This window comes from Ranitomeya variabilis, chromosome 2, assembly GCF_051348905.1.
Source record: "Ranitomeya variabilis isolate aRanVar5 chromosome 2, aRanVar5.hap1, whole genome shotgun sequence".
Lineage (NCBI taxonomy): Eukaryota > Metazoa > Chordata > Amphibia > Anura > Dendrobatidae > Ranitomeya > Ranitomeya variabilis.
The window spans coordinates 374,217,973-374,232,724 of NC_135233.1; the positions used below are offsets into that span (position 1 = coordinate 374,217,973).

At 45.8% G+C, this 14,752-nt stretch overlaps 1 long non-coding RNA gene across 1 annotated transcript in view; it reads left to right on the forward strand.

Annotated features, from left to right (window-relative positions):
• Positions 1-5,872: 5,872 nt before the first annotated feature.
• The window catches only part of LOC143806076 (uncharacterized), a 32,981-nt gene continuing 24,101 nt past the window's right edge, over positions 5,873-14,752 (forward strand). The window contains exon 1 of the long non-coding RNA XR_013221383.1: positions 5,873-6,463. This is a non-coding gene — a long non-coding RNA (uncharacterized LOC143806076). The remainder of the gene's footprint in view (positions 6,464-14,752) is intronic.

Sequence of the window (14,752 nt, forward strand, 5' to 3'; positions counted from 1 at the left end):
TTGAAGGACTACTGTTCTCAAAATAATCCAGCAGAATTGTGGCGGTTGTCCATCATTTTGACTGATTCGTACAAATTGTATCCCGAAAAATGTGCATTCTGGTGAATAGAGTCCCTCATTTCTATGTATTATATAATTATATGAATTTCTATACTTTTAAAATTACTTTTTATTTTCTAATTTTTCCAGAAATTAAATCCTACCAACATGGGGAAATTACTCTTTTTGGTGTCAAGAATGATTTAGGACTGCTATGGCCCAACAAAGAGGATATCCAGTGTTGACATCATCTATTACATCATCGACCAGTGCAGGAGAATCAATACGTCCACACATTGTCTGAGATGTTCTTTCTATGTGATCACTTGAAAGATGTAGAAACATTTTGTTGTCACTTTTGGTTTTATTATCTCTTTATAAATTATGTTGCTCGTATATGGCAAGGTAACATTTTTCCTAATCTGAATAAAGTAGGTCAATCAAAAATTCTTGGGCAACGATTGTGGTTCAGCAGGAATGTGCTAAAAGTCATCCAGGAAGGAATCTTATAATTAGGGCACTTATAATACTGGGAATACCTGTTAAACTCTTTAACCTAGTAATGAGATCATCAAAATATTGTTAATCTAGGCTTGGTACGTGAAAACGCACAGAGCCTACAACACATACAATATCCTACAGGGCACCTGATTAGAAACACTGCCGCCCTCCACAAGAACTGGGAAAGGGGTAATGGACCTGATTTATGTCTTACACGGTTCTAGTAAAATGAAACCTCATTGGTCATGAAAGGTAATAAAGACTCTTTTAGTGTAAGACAATTTTGAAGAATGAGGCCCGATAATAAATGTCATCCTATAGAAACCACACAAGTAGAACAGAGGGCTGTTTTTGTGGCACAACCTCTAGTTCCAGAGTTGGACTTAGGTGCTGGTCACCGATGGACACAAACAGAAGAGCGTCCCTGTGTAAGAACAATATATGGGTCCTTTGCAGTTCAATAGTTCCTCATAATGCACAATTCCACATGTTTTGTAGGTGAAAATTGGCCTCTTTACCTCTTGGGCCTGTGGTTGCACCATTGATATGTCTGCCCCTGGTGCTCGTTATCAAACAAATCATGTTACAAAACAAAGAGAACAAAATTAGTACTGAAAAATTGCCAGGCTCCTCGAATTTCAGCATGAGAAACATAGAGTTATCCAGCATATTATGTCTTATACTCTAGGTTCTTCAAAGTAGCCACCTTTTGCTTTGATGACTGCTTTGCACACTCTTGGCATTCTCTTGATGAGCTTCAAGAAGTAGTCACCAGGAATGGTCTTCCAACAATCTTGAAGGAGTTCCCAGAGATGCTTAGCACTTGTTGGCCCTTTTGCCTTCACTCTGCGGTCCAGCTCACCCCAAACCATCTCGATTGGGTTCAGGTCTGGTGACTGTGGAGGCCAGGTCATCTGGCGTAGCACCCCATCCCTCTCCTTCTTGGTCAAATAGCCCTTACATAGCCTGGAGGTGTGTTTGGGGTCATTTTCCTGTTGAAAAATAAATGATGGTCCAACTTAACTCAAACCGGATGGAATAGCATGCCACTGCAAGATGATGTGGTAGCCATGCTGGTTCAGTATGCCTTCAGTTTTGAATAAATCAACAACAGTGTCACCAGCAAAGCACCCCCACACCATCACACCTCCTCCTCCATGCTTCACTGTGGGAACCAGGCATGTAGAGTCCATCTGTTCACCTTTTCTGCATCGCACAAAGACACGGTGGTTGGAACCCTTTACCATGAAGGCTGGCTGCACAAAGTCTCCTCTTAGCAGTTGTTGTAGAGATGTGTCTGCTGCTAGAACTCTGTGTGTCATTGACCTTGTCTCTAATCTGAGCTGCTGTTAACCTGCGATTTCTGAGTCTGGTGACTCAGATAAACATCCTCAGAAGCAGAGGTGACTATTGGTCTTCCTTTCCTGGGCGGTCCTCATGTGAGCCAGTTTCTTTGTAGCGCTTGGTGGTTTTTGCCACTGCACTTGGGGACACTTTCAAAGTTTTCCCAATTTTTCGTACTGACTGACCTTCATTTCTTGAAGTAATGATGGCCTCTTGTTTTTCTTTACTTAGCTGCTTTTTTCTTGCCATAATACAAATTCTAACAGTCTATTCAGTAGGACTATCAGCTGTGTATCCACCCGACTTCTGCACAACACACCTGATGTTCCCAACCCCATTTATAAGGCAAGAAATCCCACTTCTTAAACCTGACAGGGTACACCTGTGAAGTGAAAACCATTCCCGGTGACTACCTCTTGAAGCTCATCAAGAGAATGCCAAGAATGTGCAAAGCAGTCATCAAAGCAAAAGGTGGCTACTTTGAAGAACCTAGAATATAAGACATAATTTCAGTTGTTTCACACTTTTTTGTTAAGTATATAATTCCACATGTATTAATTCATAGTTTTGATGCCTTCAGTGTGAATGTACAATTTTCATAGTCATGAAAATACAGAAAAATCTTTAAATGAGGTGTGTCCAAACTTTTGGTCTGTACTGTATATATAAAATAAAGTGCCACCCCTGCAATAGCACCATCATAGGCATCTGCTCTCTGGCATTAAGCAGAATAAATGACCCTGACAGCTGCGTATGTGCGCTTAAAGTGGTTGTCTCACCTTCTTAAATGGGTAAAATTTCAAAGTGTTTATAAAAACAAGCAAATTTGCAATTTATCACTTATAACTAATCTTCTCTTGCTTGTTGTCAAGGTTACCGGCAACCTCTGCAGTCTATAATTGATAGCTGGATTGGTTCCAAGACAAGGATTGCAGCACTTGCAGCTCTATACTATAGAGCCTGTAAGCGCTGCTCTATAGCTGGTCAGATATGGTGGCTTCATTGTCCTGTGCTCCTCCCATGCTACAGTCAAAGTTGCCTCATATAGCAGTATGGGGGCCACGTTGGTATTCTGTGGTTGCTGAACCAGATGCCTCCGAATCCTCTAATACCTGCCTGCATCATTGGGGTTTCTTATCTGTATGCATGGCGTGACATCACCACTGCAATAAGGACATTGTGTTGGATTTATAATCAGAAGATTAGGGGATCTAGGCAAATAGGAGGCATCTACAGGCTAAAAGTGTGGTCAATGAACCAGAGTCCTGCAAATCTATACCTAAACTAACCTAATGTGATGATTGAAATTTGACCTTGTGTCTTCAATAGTAGCTTTGAAAGGGTTTCCCTATCTTTTGATATTAAGAGGCGATATGAAGATTTTGATAAAAAGAGAACAATAATTCTCTAATTTGAATTAATTATGATCTGATTATCTAATTAATAAATCATTTGATTCATTATTATTATCATTATTTTATTGTATATTATTATTGTTATTAATTATTATAAAATTAATTATTTAATCTGATAATCTAATTAATTCAGATACAAAAATTATTGTTCTCTTTTTCTTAGTCTCTGCAATCAAGGTAACACTGAAAGCAAGTTTCCAGTTTGCCAATATATATGCTATTTATGTGTGACCCACATCTCTACAAGATTGAAAATACTTCACTGCTATCCTAAGTTGATCGTTTCCTTGCGACAAGTTCTTTTTTGCATAAATCTCTACCATTAACCATAACGCTGCAATTTAAGCTTGAACCAAATTGCCTATACATCTTCTCTTCTCATATGTACCCACACACCCGGCTTTGCTTCATCTGGTGCTTCCTGCTTTGCTCTCAATATGCCATCTTACATTCCCCATTGTCCTGTTCCTCATTGATCCATGTACCTTCCAGCATGTCTCACTCCACTTCTTCATTTACTCCATTCCATGCCACTCTCCCTGTCGTTGGAGAATCTACCCAACCAACAGAGCCCTCAACAATTTTACGCCAATAGACCCTAGATCAGGGATGCCATAACAAAACACCAATCTTGATGAATCGGCCTCAAAGTATTTTCTCCATCTAGTTTCATCACATAATTACAATGTTCACAATCTCATACCACAAATTTATTGCCACATGCTGCAAAAATACTAAACAGGCTGCAAGCCACATCCCAACCACTGGGTGGCCATATAAATATATTTTAAACTCCTAAAAAAAATTAAAAAACACATAATTTTTTGTCTTCTCAATACAGCAAGAATGGTAGCGAAGGACACAACAGGAACAAATTGGACTCTTTATTATAATTACTTTCTTTTGTGTCACGCTCTGGAATATCTCCTCTCAATATGAGTTTATTCTCTATACAGTATTTAGGTCTCTAAGGTCATGTCAGGACTGGATTAATGAATGGTTTTGCTCTTTAGGTACTGCCTTATCTACCAGCAGTGCATAGAAATATGGCTCATTTCTTACTTATAATTACGGTAATTATTATTAGTTTTTATTTGGATTTTACAGTTAACATTGTAAATCTAAAGGTGTGCCTCAACGACTAAAGCACAGCATATACCCATGTGAGTAACCCGGTATATCCAACTAAATCATTAATTATTCAACTGTCATTAGACCATAGATCCTTAAAGATGACCTTAGCTTAAATGAAACAGTACCATCTACGATTGATTGACGACAGTGTTCTGTGCACATGTGAGTTTACTTTGTGCAGAATTATTATAGTTAGGGGGCAAATACTTTTGTTTTTGTTTGTAAGAGAGGTGAAGTTTTTATTATTTTCATTATCCCTAGTTTTACAATTGTCCCCCAGGATGAAGCATCACGCGAAACGCGCATCGGGGCTCAGTGCTGTGCTGAACTTCAATGGATATGCTCATGAACCTTTGGGTCTGTTTTAAAAAACTTTTTTATATTTTTTAAGACTTCGGTCTTTGGAATTTTTTCTGCATTTTATGTGTATACCACAATTTTTGAAAGTATTTGAATTTATGTATTTGTATGCCACAATATACCACTAGGTCTTTTTTACTCTTAGGCCTATGTGTATTCAGAGTGCAGGCAGCATATTCTGCTTATGTATCTCCCTTGAATTATTTATTTTTGTAGGTTTTTAATGCTTTCTTGATTAAATAAAATATTTGTTTTTTAAATTGGCACAAGCTCCCTTGTCTCTATATGATATACTAGTTTTAAAGGATTGTAGTAGGCTACAAAAACAGGATTTCTCCTAGTACATCTATCCATTGTCTTAATGATTTCCCATTAAAAAACATGATTTTACAGTCTTTTATTTTTAAAAAATAACATTATTCCACGCTTGGTGGCTTCATTTCACACATATAATTGTTGCTGCAAAAATAAAAAACAGATGCGGTGCGTTCTAACTCAATAAACTCAATATAAAGTGGAGATGAACTGTAGGTAGATTAGGGGGGGAAGCGCTCAACTTCTGGGTTTGTGCCGTTACAGGCACAACTCTAGTAAAGAATTACAGCCGGTCAGCAACTGTTAATATTTGTTTGGTCTGCGATTGTCTGTGGGAACTAATCACTTGAAGGCCGCAAAATGTTACAAACTCTAATATGATTCCCTTATAAAATACAAAAAAATAAATCCTCAGAATCTGAATGAATGGGTTAAAACTGTGCTGCCATAATGATGATGGAAAAGGAAAGACAGATTCCAGGAATGTGATTTATTAGTCGAAGCGTTTCGAATTTCCAAACTTCTTCATGAGTACAAACTACAGGGGTTTTTGTCCTGATGAAGAGGTTTGAAAACTCGAAACGCGTTGACTAATAGATCACAATTCTGGATTCCATTTTTCCTTTTCCACCATCATTACGGCAGCGCAGTTTTAACCCATTCATTCCATTTCTGATTTTATCTTAGCTGTGGGTCTGCAGCAGCCTCGAGCCTTTACAGTGGTTGTGGTCGCCTAACCACTCTAAGTGAGTACCATTACCTTCGGTCTTCCCATTTTTACCCGGATAAGACTCTATTGCATTTATTGTTGTTCCATTTTTCTACCTCAAAAAAATAAATCCTCACGCAGATCTCAGATTGTAAAAACATAAACCGTTAAATGGGTTATTAAAGTTACACTGTGCTGATGTATCTGGCCCTAAAAGAAGACTACTTTGACCTGCGGGATGTCATCTGCTTCATACATGGATTCCCCTTTGCTGTGTCGTCAGCTCAATGCCTTCATTATTCCCCTCTTTACATTCATTCTTCTGTGTTCTCGTCCTCCAGGATCAATGTTTATTGACAAGGTGTGCACCCTATAATGTTTACAAGGTGAGGCCAGAGCACGGTCTGACATCACCGAAGAAGCAGGGAGGAACAATGGCTTGGTGTTCTGCGGAATATCAGACAGTAATCATCTATGGGTCTCATATAGATAAAGTAGAGCTACTGCAAAGTAAAACTTCCTTCTATCTGTTTGTATTATGAGGTCTGGCGGTCTACGAGCGAATCACAAAGAACGCCTTTCACACTTTATGGATACAAGCATTTTGGAATTATGGTGCAATCTCACCAGAAGTAGCAAATAACAGGTAACTGCAATCTACACAGTAATTTCACTTTACTGAACTACTTTGTTTTTTCTTAGAGCAGCACAGTCGATAGTCCGATTCTTATGGTTGTTGGTACACCGGGCGCTTGCTGGACAGAGTTTTTGCGGTCACTTCACTGTTAGCGCTGCTCCTCCTCACCTTGTCTTCTTCATCTGTTTGATCTCAATTAACAGGAGTCCATCTGATATGTGGTGTAGCTGCAAATACTCCAGATAGATAGACACATAATGATATACAGTGGGGAAAATAAATATTTGATACACTGCCGATTTTGCACGTTTTCCCACCTACAAGGAATGGAAAGGTCTGTAATTTTTATCATAGCTACACTTCAACAGTGAGAATCAGAATCAAATATAAAAAACAGAAAATCCCATTGTATGATTTTTACATAATTAATTTGCATTTTATTGCATGAAATAAGTACTTGATACAATAGAAAAACATAACTTACAATTTGGTACAGAAACCTTGGTTTGCAACTACATAGGTCAGATGTTTCCTGTAGTGCTTGACCAGGTTTGCACACACTGCAGCAGGGATTTTGGCCCCCTCCTCCATACAGATCTTCTCCAGATCTTTCAGGTTTTGGGAATTGTCACTGAGCAACATTGAGTTTTGTTAGGCTCGCGCTCTGACTTTTTAGCATGAGCGTGGATTGTGGCCTTACTGTGCCACTTATCAGACTTACCCCGGAGGGGCATGACTAAGTAGCTACCTAGGTCTTTGCTGGAGCCTCTAGTGGTGAGCTCAGGCTTGTGCGGCAGGTAGCTGCCAGGTAACACTCAAGGGCAGCGTCTCGTAGTAGCAGCTGACCCCCAAAGGGATAGGACACTGTAATGGAAAGTGCAGGCAGGTATTGTAGGTAGGCACAGCTGATTCACAGGCAATTACTGGCAGCCATGGCTGGAATGCAGACAGTTTGGTGCAGATTGGCATAACCAACTGACATACTGGCAGGTGGGCACGGCTGATATGCAGGGAACTGCAGATGCGGACAAGCAGGGAACCGCAGATAGGGACTAGCAGGGAAACACAGATGCAGACCAGCAGGAAACCACAGATACAGACAAGCAGGAACACTAAAGTCCATGATGTTAAATAGGCACCTCCCAATGGGGGAAAGTGGCATAAGTACCAGATGCCTCCCAGGTATTGGCTGGGGACATCTTAGGAGTGCATGCACTGCCTGTTTAAGAACCAGAAAGTTCCCACTCATGCACCCTAAGCATGCTGCCAGGAAAAATGCACAGCAAGTAGAGGACATAGAGCTCACAGCATGGCCACGAGTGGTGAGTAGTGTTGAGCATTCCGATACCGCAAGTATCGGGTATCGGCCGATACTAGCGGTATCGGAATTCCGATACCGGGATTCCGATACTTGGCGCGTATCGGATACCGGAATCGGAAGTTCCATGATTCAAAATTCAGAAATTCAGCCAATGAGAAAGATTCCAAGTGTGGGCACATCCTGTTTAGCATGGAGGGCATGAAAGTACTGGCAAGGCTGTGATTGGCTGCTGAAATGATGTCATGATGCAGTTTAAAAGTCGCTGGCGCCATTTTGCGATCACTCTGCTGTGAATTCAGTTAGTGACAGGACGCTGTTTGCTGACTGAGGGACAGTTTAGAGATAGCGATTTGCTTCTTTGTGCTTTCCAAAGGCTAATTTAGCAACCGCTGTGTTCACCTACTATTCACCTTGCTTTTGCCTTGTAGCGCTGTTTTCACAGCGATCTGCAAGGTCTCTCTGTGTGTGTGTGTGTGAGTGCAGCCCACTCTCTAGTCTGAGTGCAGCCACATAGGCCATCCATAGCTGGTTGTATTCAGTTCAGGGAGGGTGGTTCATTGCCTCATACTGTCCTTTTTTTTTTTTTTTTTTGAAGTAGTGCAGGCTGCTGCACATTTTTTCAAATAATTCCTATTAGTGTCTTTCCACCCGTCTCCATCTAATTTGTGGAAAAACACTACATAGGATAAAGTAGAGGAGGGTTTTTGGGCCTTGCAGCGCCGTTTACGGCTGTCTGCACGGTCTCCGTGTGACTGCAGCTCGCCCTGTAGTCTGTGAGCAGCCGTAGCTTGGTTGTCTCCAGCTCAGGGTTGTTCACTGCGTCATACCGCCAAATCAATTTTAATTTTTTTTCAAGTACTGTAGTCTGCTGTTAATTAATTTAAAAAAATCCTATTAGTGTCTTTCCACCCGTCTCCAGCTAATTTGTGGAAAAACACTACATAGGATAAAGTAGAGGAGGGTTTTTGGGCCTTGCAGCGCCGTTTACGGCTGTCTGCACGGTCTCCGTGTGACTGCAGCTCGCCCTGTAGTCTGTGAGCAGCTATAGCCTGGTTGTCTCCAGCTCAGGGTTGTTCACTGCGTCATACCGCCAAATCAATTTTAATTTTTTTTCAAGTACTGTAGTCTGCTGCTAATTAATTTAAAAAAATCCTATTAGTGTCTTTCCACCCGTCTCCAGCTAATTTGTGGAAAAACACTACATAGGATAAAGTAGAGGAGGGTTTTTGGGCCTTGCAGCGCCGTTTACGGCTGTCTGCACGGTCTCCGTGTGACTGCAGCTCGCCCTGTAGTCTGTGAGCAGCCGTAGCTTGGTTGTCTCCAGCTCAGGGTTGTTAACTGCGTCATACCGCCAAATCAATTTTAATTTTTTTTCAAGTACTGTAGTCTGCTGCTAATTAATTTAAAAAAATCCTATTAGTGTCTTTCCACCCGTCTCCAGCTAATTTGTGGAAAAACACTACATAGGATAAAGTAGAGGAGGGTTTTTGGGCCTTACAGCGCCGTTAACGTCTGTCTGCACGGTCTCCGTGTGACTGCAGCTCTATCCGTTGTCAGTTCAGCCCCCAAAAAAGAAATAAATAATAAAGTTCACCAAACACACCAGTTACACCACTTTACATTTGTGTAGGCCACATTAACTCATATTAAAGTCTAGTCCACACTTTAGCTAATTAGTGTTTCTTATACCTGTTAGGAGGAGTTTTTCAGGAATAAGCACACAAAGCCGTTAGTACTTTTCTGCTTTTCTTTATCAGTCAACCACGATGAAGAAGGCAGTGAGTAAGGCACGTGGGCGTGGGCGCGGAGCAGGGAGGGGACGTGGGGATTCTGTGCCCGCTGCGGGCACCGGTGACTCATCAGCACCCACTTTCACGAGGGAACAGTCGTTCATGCGCAGCTTTGTCGCCGAGCGCCGTACACCGCTGCTGCGTGAAGACCAAATTGAAGCCGTTGTGGGATGGATGGCAGCTAATGCATCAACTTCCATTAGTGCCACATCCTCTCAGACACAGAGCACTGGAGAGCAGCCATCTGTCTCTTCACCACCTGCCAAATTGCCCAGGCAGACAGAGAGCCCAGGACAGGAGCCGTCTCTACTTCTGTTCTCTGAATCTCTTGGCTTGGAAACAGGGGGCCAGCCAAGCAGCATTGGAGAAATGGAAGAAGAGGCAGGGTGCAGTGATGCCCAACAGCTTTTTCTCTCTGAGTCTGAAGAGGCGGGTGGGCCAGTGGCTCCGTTCACCACATCGCAGGCCGCATCAGCTGATGATGACACTCAGGTGCCACTTACTGGTGCGTGCTCTGCTGCTGAGACTACCCGGGAGGAGCAGTTGGGGGCAGAGGGTAGTGTGGATGACGAGGTCCTTGACCCATCTTGGCGTCAGGGACAGGAAGGTGGTGGGAGCAGCTCTGAGGAAGAGATTCCCCGTACGGTCCAAAGAGGGAGAGGGAGGGGGAAGACTGCGGATCCTGCAGCCTCCGCTTTGGCACCCGTAAGGAGCATGTCTCTTCCAAAAGTCAAAAGGGGGGCTCCCAAGACTTGCAGTGCCTGGTCCTTTTTTGACACAGTTGCAGATGACATTTGCTATGTCAGATGCAAGGTGTGTCATCAAAAAATCAAAAGAGGTCAAAAAGTCGCCAACCTCAATACCTCCAACATGTGGAAACATGTGCGCAACAGGCACCCGGCGGAGTTAGACAAACACACTGAAGAGCTAGGCCAACCAACAGCGGCAGCTACCACCTCTTCAGCTCGTGTTGCCTCTTCCTCTAGCTCACACGCAGCTGGTTCGGCTTCCTCCCAGGATCGCCGTGGAAGAACCTCTGGCCCTGTTGTCCAGAGACCCGCTGTAATTCCACCCGCAGCACCACTTTCCCAGTCAACCACACACTCCCAGCCCAGTCTACAGCCATCGGTAGTACAGGCATGGGAGAAAAGGCGGCCTTTCTCGTCAAACCACCCACGAGCACAGGCTCTGACTGCAGGCATTGCCAAACTTCTGTCACTGGAAATGCTGTCATTCAGGCTGGTGGAGACTGACAGCTTCCGTGACTTGATGTCATTGGCAGTCCCACAGTACAGTGTGCCCAGCCGCTTTTACTTCAGCAGGCAAGCCGTCCCTGCCCTGCACAAGCATGTGGAGGGACACATAAAACACGCGCTACTGAACGCCGTCAGTAGCAAGGTCCACCTCACCACCGATGCGTGGACCAGTCAACATGGACAGGGGCGATACCTTTCCCTCACTGCCCATTGGGTTAATGTAGTTGAGCCGGGTACAGACCGTGCGAGTGGCGCAGGACGTGTCCTGCCCACTCCAAGGATTGCAGGAATCCATTCTGTACGCATTGACTCCTCCTCTTACACCAGTTCCTCAGAATCATCGCTGCAGGAGCCGTCACAGTCCACCTCCACATGGACCCGTGATGAACGTGTACCTGTTACGACCGACATGAGCACAGCCGTGGCCAAACGTCAACAGGCCGTCTTGAAATTAATTTTTTTGGGGAATCGTAGCCACACAGCGCAGGAGCTCTGGAATGCCATCAAGCAGGAGAGCGATGTGTGGTTTGAGCCAGCGAATCTCCAGCCAGGCATGGTAGTGTGTGATAATGGCCGAAATCTGGTGGCAGCCCTGGGCCTCGGCAACCTCACTCACATCCCATGTCTGGCACATGTGCTCAATTTGGTCGTGCAGAGTTTTTTGAGGGACTATCCGGATCTTGATGCACTGCTGCACAAGGTCCGCCTAGAGTGTGCTCACTTGCGGCGTTCCAGCACGGCAAAAGCGCGCATTGCGGCTCTGCAGCGCCGACACCGCCTGCCGGAACATCGCATCATATGTGACCTACCTACCAGGTGGAATTCCACGTTACATATGTTGGAGCGGTTGTGTGAGCAGCAGCAAGCTGTAATGGAGTACCAGCTGTATCAGGCGCACAAAAGTCGCAGTCAGCGCCGTACAGACTTCACAACCACAGAGTGGGCCACTATGAAGGATGTCTGCCAGGTTTTGCGTCCCTTCGATTATTCCACGCGGATGGCGAGTGCAGATGATGCACTAGTCAGCATGACTGTCCCCCTTATCTGCCTGCTTGAAAAATCACTGCAAGCGCTAAGGGATGATGTTGTGGAAGAGGTGGAGGATGAGGATTCACCACTTCCATCATCTTCTGGACAGTCAGCGCCACGTGGTTCCTCACAAACGCGTAGGCAGGGGACAGTTTGTGAGGAGGATGAGGAGGAGTCAATGGAGGAGGAAGACATCCGTCCAGAGGAGGGAGTTACACAATTGTCCAGTACTCAGTGTGTACAGCGAGGGTGGGGTGATGACGAGCGGGCAGAGATCACGCCTCCAGCTGGGGACAGCGTTTCTTGGGCAGTTGGCAGTCTGCAGCACATGGTGGATTACATGCTGCAGTGCCTGAGAAACGACCGCCGCATCGACCACATTCTCAACATGTCTGATTACTGGGTGTTCACCCTCCTCGATCCTCGCTACCGGGACAACGTAGAAAGCCTCATCACACCGTTGAACCGGGAGCGAAAAATGCGGGAGTACCAAGACACACTGGTCAGTTCCATCATCTTCTCCATTCCAACTGAGAGAAGTGCTGCTAGTGCATTCCAAAGCAGCTCAGTGCGTCCAGGCAGTGGTGGAGGCTCTGCACAAAGAGGGAGCAGAAGCAGTGCCTCTGCCCAAGGCAAGACCAGTATGGCCCAACTGTGGCACAGTTTTGTGTGCCCCCCACAAAAGTCTACACCATCACAGACGGCTCCAGTCAGCAGGAGGCAACGGTTCCGTCAGATGGTGACAGACTACATGTCTTGCCCTCTTGCTGTACTCCCAGACGGCTCTTCCCCTTTCAAGTTTTGGGTCTCAAAGCTGGATACATGGCCAGAGCTAAGCCAGTATGCATTGGAGGTGCTGTCTTGCCCTGCGGCCAGTGTATTATCGGAACGTGTCTTTAGTGCTGCAGGTGGTGTACTAACTGACCGTCGCATGCGACTATCCTCCGATAACGTTGACCGGCTTACTTTCCTGAAAATGAACAAGGCCTGGATCTCGCAGGAATTTGCCACTCCTCCTCCTGATTAAATAATTAGGTCACTGTATACGTTATCCAGGTCTCCTGTTGTGTTCATCTTTCAACCACCTGAACTTACATTCCTGGGCTCCAACAACGCCAGTTGAGGCTCAGAAGTGCCATCTGCACAGTCAAAACATACGACCCAGTGTTATTGGGTTTCAGTAACGTCAGCTGATCCCCAGCTGTGTAGCCGGCAATGTGTCCTGCGACCGCCACGCTGACACAACTGAAATGTAAGGGAACCTGTCCCCCCCCCCCCCCAAGGCGTTTGTTACTGAAAGAGCCACCTTGTGCAGCAGTAATGCTGCACAAGGAAAAGGTAGCTATTTTCATTATGCTCCTTGCACACGCAGAACTTAACACTTATAAAATGTGTCCACTGATACCGTAAAACCGTCCCGGAGGTGGGACTTTCCTTCGTAATATGACGCAGCACAGCTGTCATTCCTACCCCCTCGGCGCCGTGCCCCGGCTCCTCATCGTTGTTTGATTCCGTCCCGGAGCCTGCGCTGTTATGTTATCCCTTGGCCAGGCACACTTAGCGCTGCCCATCTTCTGACATCATTTGGTGTCAGGCTGGCTGCGCCTGTGCGGCCGCGCTGTCCGAGAGCCCGCCTCGCAGTGTGGTCTAATGTAATCCCACCGCGGGCCTGGGATCAGTGGCCATGCGCAGTGCATATCCTCGCCTCTCGCTCCACTCCCTACGGCTTCTTCAGACTGTGCGGTGCCAGCTGATCCGTAATAGCATGCCACGGCCGTGGCAGCGCACAGTCTGAAAAAGCCGTAGGGAGGGGAGCGAGAGGCGAGGATATGCACTGCGCATGGCCACTGATCCCAGGCCCGCGGTGGGATTACATTAGACCACACTGCGAGGCGGGCTCTCGGACAGCGCGGCCGCACAAGCGCAGCCAGCCTGACACCAAATGATGTCAGAAGATGGGCAGCGCTAAGTGTGCCTGGCCAAGGGATAACCTAACAGCGCAGGCTCCGGGACGGAATCAAACAACGATGAGGAGCCGGGGCACGGCGCCGAGGGGGTAGGAATGACAGCTGTGCTGCGTCATATTACGAAGGAAAGTCCCACCTCCGGGACAGTTTCACGGTTTCAGGGGACACATTTTATAAGTGTTTAGTTCTGTGCTTGCAAGGAGCATAATTAAAAGAGCCACCTTTTCCTTTTGCATCTTTTGAGCTGCACAAGCTGGCTCTTTCAGCTACAAATGCCTTGGGGGGGGGGGTTAAAGGTTCCCTTTCTCCAATCAGGCTTCGGCCTACATTGTGTTCCTCTGCTTCTACTGCTGTCCCTGGGCTCCAACACCGCTAGTTGTTGCCTGGTAGTGCTGTACGCACAGTCAACAGTCGCTCCTCTGTTATTGGGGTTCAGTAACGTCAGCTGTTCCCCTGCTGTGTGTGTGGCAATCCCTCCAACCTCCTCCAACCTCATCCAAACTCCTCCTCCTCCACCTGTCCCTGGGCTCCAACACCGCTAGTTGCCGTCCAGAAGTGCTGTACGCACAGTCAACAGTCGCTCCTCTGTTATTGGGGTTCAGTAACGTCAGCTGTTCCCCTGCTGTGTGTGTGGCAATCCCTCCTACCTCCTCCAACCTCCTCCTACCTCCTCCTCCTCCACCTGTCCCTGGGCTCCAACACCGCCAGTTGCCGTCCAGAAGTGCTGTACGCACAGTCAACAGTCCCTCCTCTGTTATTGGGGTTCAGTAACGTCAGCTGTTCCCCTGCTGTGTGTGTGGCAATCCCTCCTACCTCCTCCAACCTCCTCCTACCTCCTCCTCCACCTGTCCCTGGGCTCCAACACCGCCAGTTGCCGTCCAGAAGTGCTGTACGCACAGTCAACAGTCCCTCCTCTGTTATTGGGGTTCAGTAAC